The following is a 9,519-nucleotide window of genomic DNA, read 5'->3' on the forward strand; positions in this document are numbered from 1 at the left end:
AAAAATAAGGGAAGTGGTGTTTTCGTCACGGGATGAAGAACTTGGTGCACTCTTACGACTTGATAGTGTTTATTCTGTAATTCTTTCTTTATCTCGCCGTTTGACGTGGTTTGATGAAGACCTCTTATCACCACGCGAAAACATTTATCCTCTTTCAGCTGGTAGCAGTGGTAGTAATAATCGTTTGCCGCCAGGTGTTTGACCGCTTTCCGGTACGTATCGCTTTCGTTCGTATTCAATAAAAGGTCATTTACACGTGAGCGACAATAAAAGTTTTCGCTGCCTAATAGGCTTTGCAAATGTTTACAGAATGTTGAAAAATTCGCAATGTTTTTTACCATTATTGGTGGAGGTTTAGGTTGGCTAGTCTTATCTGTAGGCTTGACTAGCGTTGATGTTGAACCGGAGCAAACGCTATTGTTATTGTTTCCTCCCTTGGGCAGTTTACTTTTTGGGGAAGATGGGGCACTCGTGCTTTTTTTATGCTGCCTTTTCCTCCTGCCTCTCGTGATGCTGACTGAGGATGAGTCGGATTCCAGAAGGGTGAATTGCGCCTTGTCCATTACGGGCGGAAGATCTTGCGAGTGAATGGTATCGCTGTTTTCATTCATGTTATCGGCCTCAGCCAACAACACGACGAAGTATTACTCTTCCTGCTAGATGAATTAGTATTACCTGTGTTTACTAACACGCAGATAATCCGATGTCCCCACCGCTGCTGTCGCAGGCGACTTGGCTCGTTCTTGCACCTTCCCGTCCGGAAATAATGAGAATTATTTCTCATATTTGCCGTTAAGAAAATGTTCTAAACGAAACACAAAGCACGTCAAAATTGAGCAGGTAGCTCCTAGTTTGCACTTTACGCAAAGCAGCGCAAACTAGCAGCGGTACTCGAAAGAAAATTCGATTTTATAAAGAGCACAATTCTGTGATGTTTCCACTACAGCGACATCCATAGAACAGTAAAAATAAAAATTAAAAAACGTGGTCGAGAAAGGTTACCTCATATAAGTCTAAAAAACCAATAAAATCCACCTTTTTTAGTTTTTCAGGTACAAGTGATCACAGTACGTTTCCCAAATATATATATACATATACAATTAACTTATTTTAAAATTTAAATAACAATACAGTAGGATCACAGATCAAATCAATAAAAACCCATAAAAACAAAATCTCTACGACGAGGGGAAACAAAGGCTACGGGAAACAATCATTTTTTCCTCCTAGTTAACATAAAATCCGCCACTAGGGCGATGTTCTACTTTCCCTCCTTTGCTTAGAAATCCTTTATTCATTTAGGAGGCCTGCAAAGACCGAAATGGATCCCAATCTATCAGTTTGTAGATTACAAGTATTTGGGGTGACACTGATATAAACTTTCTCGGCCAATAATCTCCTTTCCAAGTTCGACTCCCCGGCCAAAATTTTCGGTGATTGATTTTTATAAAGCCCTCCGCTGCGTTGTCTTGGGCCGCTTAGGCCAAATCCTCCTGGCCCCTTTGGTCGTCTCCGCCTCATCAGGTTTCATATAATTATTTCTTTGGCCAATGCATAAAGTAAGGTCAGAAAAAAAAAGCTCGGCGAAAACCCTAAGGAAGTTTTCTCTGTTTTGACCTCTTCCGAAGATCCTCTGAAAAGACTTCTTAAATTTTATGAGCAAAACCGTGTAATAAATTGTTCCAATTTTAGTGTATGCACCGCCGAAGCGAGTACAATAAATTGTTAGTTAAATTCATTATATCAAAAAATCGTATTCCGGTGTTTTGTTTAATTTTCTACCAAACCATTAAAATTAATTTTTTAAATAAAAACTAATTATTTTTAATCACTGTTAATTTGGTTTATATTAAAATAAGTATGTTGTAATTAATATAACGACAATAATACATGTAGTTTGAAATTTGAATAAAAATATGAGTGTCCGGTTCTTTTGTCTTCGACTGTACTCGATGCGACCGACGAAAATCTGGACAGTGGGGATCGCAGAGCGTCGGGTAGATGTGCACGGGGGTAAAGCAACCAACCTTATGGAAAATCGGAGTTTGGATTTGCCTCAGGTAGCGTTGCATGGCGTAGCATCGGGTAAGTGTGTTTATGGCTTAAAGAGTACTTTTCGATCCCGCTATCCGTTAACACATTATTTCGGGACTTGTAAAATTTTCGCCTCTATCTCAAGCCATGAATAACTTTAGCCAAGTGTATTTGTGAAAACAGATTTACTGTTTTTGTAAACAATTATTTATGACTGAGAGAAATGTTGATTGTAGGACCTTGAGAATGACCCAGTGGGTTGAAACCGGTCGGTAATGAAGTCAATTGGACATTGAAAATCTATTTATTGTGGCCTGATATCATCAACCTTCTAAACAGAGTATTAAACAATTTACTTCCTGCCCATCAACCTATCATTGGTCGTTCCCGCGAATTTGATACCGATGGACTTTTTCGATGAGGCTGCTTAAAATTAAATTATTGTATTATTACAATAATTTAAATAAAATGAGTAAAAAATAAATCGTATGGAGATTTTTATGATATAGTTTCAGAACAAGATCAACAAAAATGAAGAATTTTATAAGGAAGCATAATATTTTACCTTTATAAGGAAAATTAGAAATAAAAAATGAATTGAGCGACTTTGTACTTGTGTTTCAGTGGTGATAGCCTCTTTATGTAACTAGTTACACATTTATTAAATATAACAAAGTACTTAAGCACGTAGGTTTCATTTGGTTCTAACTTTTGTTAAACGTTACTGACTTCAAATTTTTCAGAAAAAAGTTTTAACAATTGAAAAACAAACGTGCCATTTTATTTTAAAGCAAACGTATTATTTCCAAACACTACTATGTTTCTAATAGTGGATCATATTGTTTAAAAGAAAAAGGAGAAAAAATAATTAAATACGAATCTTTTCCCAATGTTGCCCTAATAAAAAATAGAAGAGGTGAACACATAAATCTGGCCACCTTGGATATTAAATGCAATAATTGTTAAAAAGAATAATCTTAAGTAAAGGAAGCGATGTACCCTGTGTTATTAGTAAGAAACGAAATTACGTCATGTACAATATTTTTATGATGTACCAACAAAACGAACATGCTAAACTTGAAATTATTTTATATTAGGTTGACAGGACAATTTAACATATTGTTGATCCAATATAATGGAATAAAAATTTTATATTTGAATAAAAATATAATAGAATGAAAAATTGTGTGTACAAAATAAATGTGAGTTTTATTTGTCAATTCAAAATGTCAAAGACCATTTATTAAAAGCGATTATGAGTAATCCTATTACATCTTATGTACATATGTTGGTATTAATTACACCGTCACTGATAATGAGGGGAGCATTACTTAGCTAAGACATGGCTATGTTACAATTACGTTAAAGGGCATTAACAACCATTGCGACATTGGAAGAACAAAGCCGACCGCAATGTAGGTCGCGATTAATAACAGGGAAAGAATAGATTCCAAGGCGAGGCGATATTTTAATTAAACCTCTCACTAGGCGTAGCCTTTTCTTAATAAACAACGCCTATTATTAAAAAAATTAAGATTCTTCAAGAGATCCGAATTAATGGCTAAGTCAACATCTGCCACAGCTTCTACCTAATGGAATAATTAAATCCAAACACCCTTGCCATATCTTCTCAGTTAAATGACGAGGCCTATTCAATTTGCGGAGTTATGGGTTTTCCTTTGTTTGAACAAATACAGAGAAATTTTAAAAAGAAAAGCAATTAAGCGAAACAGACTCAGTCACTCATATCCATAAGAATAAGTTAAATGTTCATATATAAAATAATTTCTCGTTTTCTCACGACCAAACAATATAAGTGAGCACTTGTTTTAATGCAAATACACGTCTTTATGCAACAGATTAAAATGTATGCATGTCTCCTGGAGACATATAGAGGTTTACTGCAGCACTTCCATAAATTGATACATCTAGTCTTTCCAAAGTCGTACGTTTTGTACAATGCTTTTCGCACACCACACTCCACAGTGATCCAAAATGTGGTTTAAATTAACAACTACGTTGTCGACATTACTCTCGTTAGCAGGACTCATTAAATGATTAAGTTCAACGTGCCTGACGGTAACATGCTTTGAATGTTATTATAGAGAATGATTTTCGTTTGCGAGCGGGTAATCATGAATTGGGAACATAGTAAGCGTTTCGATCCACGAACAAAACGCGACATAAAGTTCTTCAAATTAGAACCAACAGGGTTTTTCCTTCCTTCTACACGTAAGTCCAAAAAGTCGAGAAAATATGTTAAAATAAGACTGTACTTAGAAGGAAATGGATACAACGATAAAATATAAATAAAATGTAATAGATTAAAAGACAAGGGAAGATTTAGAAAAGAGAGAGAGAGAGAGAGAGAGAGAGAGAGAGAGAGAGAGAGAAAGAGGGAGAGAGAGTGAAAGAAAGAGAGTACATACCAAGAACTGTATAGGGCCCGAGAAAGAGAGAGTGAGGAAGATAGACAGATAGAGACTGAGAGAGAGCTACCATAGGTGAGCGAGAGTACGAGGGTGTGTGTGTGGGTGTGTGTGTGTGTGGGTGTGTGTGTGCGGAATAAATATATGGATAAAGATAGATAGATAGGGAGTGAGAGAGAGAGGGAGATATGGAGATAGAGAGAGAGAAAGAGACAGAGAGAGAGAAAGAGAGAGAGCGAGAGAGGGAGAGGGAGAGAGAGAGAGAGCGGGAGAGCGAGAGAGCGAGAGAGAGAGCGAGAGAAAGAGAGAGAGAGAGAGAGAGAGTGAGAGAGAATGAGAGATGAAGGAAGCGAGGGCAAATTTTTTAATCACTAAAAAACGTGTATAAATGAACGGAGTCAAAGGCAAAGAGACGGACACTCATATTTTGCTGGACAGATAATATTATAACATAGAAATGATAGAAAAATAGTTGTAGCTACAAAAATATGAATTGTATAAATTACAAGTTAGTCAAATTAATGGATGTTTAACTAAAGAGTCATACTAAATAAACTTTAAGTAAGGTATTGGTTGAGATAAAAAAGTTAATGTCAGGAGCGGGATTCGAACCCACGACCTTCGGCTAAAAACGCCGCTGCTCTACCACTTGAGCTATCGTGACGTCGATTCACCCTAATAACCCCCAGTAACACTAAACTTTATTCACACACACATTAATACGTTAGTACAAAATAAATTACCACAAACACTATAAATGACTACGTAGAAAAGAGTAAAAAATAAAAAATAAAACAAGAGATGAATATTTAAAATAATTTGAAGGGAAGTTAAGTAAATGCAAAGATTTTGTTATAGGATGTTTACTATTAAATTACCTGATATGAAATCAGCTCTTTCGAATAAAGTGATGAAAAAAATAATTGGGGTTCGACAATGAAAAATGTTTAAGCACTCATTAAGACCATTTTATATGAGTAGTGCGAGTTCATAGCAATAACAACAAATATACTTCAACTTGAACGGCAAAATGATTAAATACGTAAATTATTCGATAAAATAAACGTAAGTTATCATTCATCTTCATTCGGCCATTCTCATGATCCAAAAAGACCTAAACTCCATCAACGAATGGGCCCATAAAATTCCCTAATCCTCAATCCGTCCAAATCCACCGCCATAATTATTGGGTCCAGGTAACTCGTCAATTCCCTCCCCAGCATCCCACCTCTCATGCTAAATAATCATCCCATCCCCTTCTGCTCTTCGGTTAAAAACCTAGGAGTAGTCTTTGACCAAAACCTTTCCTGGCATTCTCACATTTCCCAAATTTCCCGCCGTTCCATTGCCTCTCTCAGCCTGTTTCGTCGGTCCTGGCTTCTCTTACCTTTCTCCACCCGCAAACTCCTTGTATCTTCCCTTCTTCGATTATAGCATACGGTGGTCTCTTGGAGGGGTGAACGCGCGATTAGAGCGTATTATGAATTGCTGCATCAGATTTGTGTACGGCACCCCACGGGGATCCCGGGTGTCGGGATGTATTCTCAACTTTCATGGCTATTCCCCTCCTTCGGTGCACAGTATTTCCTAGGTTGCTTTCTTTTCCAGTCCATCCACACTCGTCGTCCTCCTTACATCATCCAATCCCTCCAATTCAACTCCTCACATCTCACTCGTAAGACCCGCTCATCCCCAATCGACCTTATCCTTCCGCAACATACAACCCATACCTTAGAAAGATCCTTTCTGATCCGAGCGCCTAAACTCTGGAACTCCCTTCCCTTTCTATTCGTCACGCTGCCTCCTTTTCCTCCTTTAAATCCCATCTGAATAATCATCTCCTCACCCTCCAAGCAGAGACCTCACGTTAACATTTGTTATTTTTGTTTCATATTCTCGTAATTTTCTCTTCTAGCCTGCCTTACTGGTATATATTGTGCCAAGATTTCTATCTTTTTTTTACTTTTAACTTCATAGAAGGAACTTCCTTTATTTATTTCATGTAAATTATTCTTAGGGGACATCAGTCCCAGAATAGAGTTATTTTTCTTTTTCTTAATCAGTTATACGTTGGGACGATGAAATTTGGAGTAGGTTTAACAATATACAAAGGTTGTTATAAAGTGGAAAAAGGATTGTTTTATAACTGATTAGTGATTATATTTATAGAAAAACACACATTAGAAAGAGGGTGGTCGTAAAATCGATCGGAACAGTAAAATTTAAGTAAGTCCCTTTCAAAACGTGTTGAACAGGAGGAAACCTGATCACAATCAATTGAACTCACAGAACTGGAAAGTCTCCCGCCCTGGGAAATTGAACCCCCTTTGCCTTGAAACATGACCCGCCCACACCTTAACACTCGGACTCCGTAGCCTCAGACCGAGAAAATGAATCTTCCTCACTTATCAGAATATTTTATTATCAGTTATTATCTGTATTCATCAAAATTATTTATACTTTTTTAATTTTGTACATTGTTTTGTTGGTTTTATGGGTTAATGGAATAAATATTTTATCATTGTAAAATTGGAAGATGATTTTTTTTAAAGTGATTAGATATATCAAACTCAAATATATCAAGCTATTGCCTGTACGGAATAGTTAAGTAATTTATGACGCACTGTCTTAACTGATCATCTAAAATCCACAAGCTACCATCAGTTGTAATATTAATGTAGATCATACTATAAATCACAGAACATAGACTCATTCATTCAATAACATAGTTCGATTACACTACATTTGTTTGGTTTATTCCGAATAAATAGTTATTTTGTAATATTTCTTTAAAAATTATATTTTTATATTCACCTGAAGTATATCATACCTAGTGGTAAAAAAATCTGTTTGAGTATCATACAAGTAAAAGAAGAGGCAAATAGACAGAGACAGAAGAAAATTGAGAGAGAGCGAGAAAGAGAGAGAGAGAGAGAGAGAGAGAGAGAGAGAGAGAGAGAGAGAGTGAGAGGGAGAGATAGATAGATGGAGAGCGAGATAGATAGATAGATAGATAGATAGATAGATAGATAGATAGATAGATAGATAGATAGATAGAGAGAGAGAGAGAGAGATCTGGAAAAAATAGAACGATAAATACAGACTGACTGGCAGAAAAGCATACAGAGAGTAAAGTTGAGTTTAGAAAAAAATTGTTAAATAGGGAGTTTTGTCTATTACCATAAATATAAACATGTATAAATAAATTTGAAATGATTATACATAAATGTTAAATACATTAACGTGTTTTTTTAAATTGAGGCAGACATAATGACATGAGATAAATAGTGAAATAAGCCAGTAACATGTTTAATTAAACTTTTTACATTGTTATTCTCCTCAGTACTTGGAATTGCAATGAAACCACATTTATATACGGAATTAATGTTTCTGTTAAAGATAATCGTTCAAAACTTTTTATATACGAATAATTATATTTATTGATAATTATATTAAAATAGCAGTATGGTTTTAACACTGCCGTCGGTCTATACATATAACTTATGTATAGACCAAGAGAGAAAAAAAGTTAACAACTATTCTATTTTTAAGTAATATATAAATAGTTCATTGCTAATAAAATATGTAATACATCCAAATTATTTAGTGAAAGTTTAATTTGAGAAAGGCTTACGAAACCCGTTAGGGTGAATTCCATCAGTTTAATGTGTATATGTAAATTTCCCTTTTTAATTTGAGAGAAACATTTATTAAAGTGAATTGAAAATGTAAAACTACAATATATATTGTAATAATAAAATATAATTACAGTTAAGTGCATTTTGTTGTAAATATTTTTGTTATTAAAAACAAAATTATGAAAATAAAAAAAAATCAAATCATTTGCTAAAACAATACCAGAGAACATGCTGACAAATCTAAGCCCAGTAAATATTTCATATTTCACCGGTTTCAGTTTCTTATACTTTGTGTTAAAACGACGGGCAGGTCTTCATAAAAAAGCTACTTAAATTCTATTTTACGAGGCCGTATTATACCCCAATTTTACATCGTCGAGAGAAATTTATTGTTATTTAAACCGCAATCTTTACTGCTCGAACAGAAAAAAAAATCTGTGGTATGAATTAAACGGGGATGTAATTCGTCAAATATTTTCGTCAAATTTATTTCGGGTTTGTTTTATTTTTTTATTTCGATGTTTAATTTTACTTTTCGTTACCTATTGATCCAGTAAATTTTTATATTATCCTATATCCTGATGGAACAAATTTATAACATTATTGTTGAATGAATAGTATTTCTTAAATACGTTTAATGATAATTAATATTCACACTTTGAGCCCTGAAGATGATCTCAATATAGATCGAAACGTTGGCATGATAAAGAAAATGGTTTTATAAAACCTACGTCAAACCAGACCGCACCTCACGATCTCCAAATAATCATTCATAATAAAGTAATAAATTTTAGAAAACGACAGAAATAGAGAGAGAGAGAGAGAGAGAGAGAGAGAGAGAGAGAGAGAGAGAGAATTAGAGGGAGATAGAGACATATGAGGAGAAACAGATAGACGGGCTGATGGGTTGATAAATAGATAGAATGATAGCGAGGCAGAAAGAGGGAGAGATAAAGATAGATACAGCAAAACTAAACCGGGGAGATTGAAAAAAAAAGTTACTTTGAAACTGGTATATAGGTATGTAAATATAGGTACAATCGTGACAACACATTTCTAGTGTATGAACAATTTAGTTATAATGAAAGAGATATGATATGAAATCAGCTCTTTCGAATAAAGTAATGAAAAAAATAATTGGGGTTCGACAATGAAAAATGTTTAAGCACTAATTAAGAGAGAGAGAGAGAGAGAGAGAGAGAGAGAGAGAGAGAGAGAACGAGAGAGAGAGAGAAGAGAGAGAGTGAGAGAGAAGAGAGAGAGAGTGAGAGAGAGAGATACCGAATGAAAAATATTGAACAAAATTAAAAGAAATTGAGAGAGAACCAAAGAGAAAAGTTAGAGATCGAAAAGAACCAAATAATTGGAAAATTTGAATAATAAAAAAGAAATCATGAATCCAGTATTTAAAAAATTAA

At 34.8% G+C, this 9,519-nt stretch overlaps 1 non-coding gene across 1 annotated transcript; it reads right to left on the bottom strand.

Annotated features, from left to right (window-relative positions):
• Window positions 1–5,054: 5,054 nt before the first annotated feature.
• Window positions 5,055–5,127, bottom strand: Trnak-uuu. Its single transcript has one exon. It is a non-coding gene; the product is annotated as a tRNA-Lys (tRNA).
• Window positions 5,128–9,519: the final 4,392 nt, after the last annotated feature.

Source organism: Cimex lectularius, unplaced genomic scaffold (assembly GCF_000648675.2).
Source record: "Cimex lectularius strain Harlan isolate CLEC.00 unplaced genomic scaffold, Clec_2.1 scaffold7, whole genome shotgun sequence".
Taxonomy (NCBI): domain Eukaryota; kingdom Metazoa; phylum Arthropoda; class Insecta; order Hemiptera; family Cimicidae; genus Cimex; species Cimex lectularius.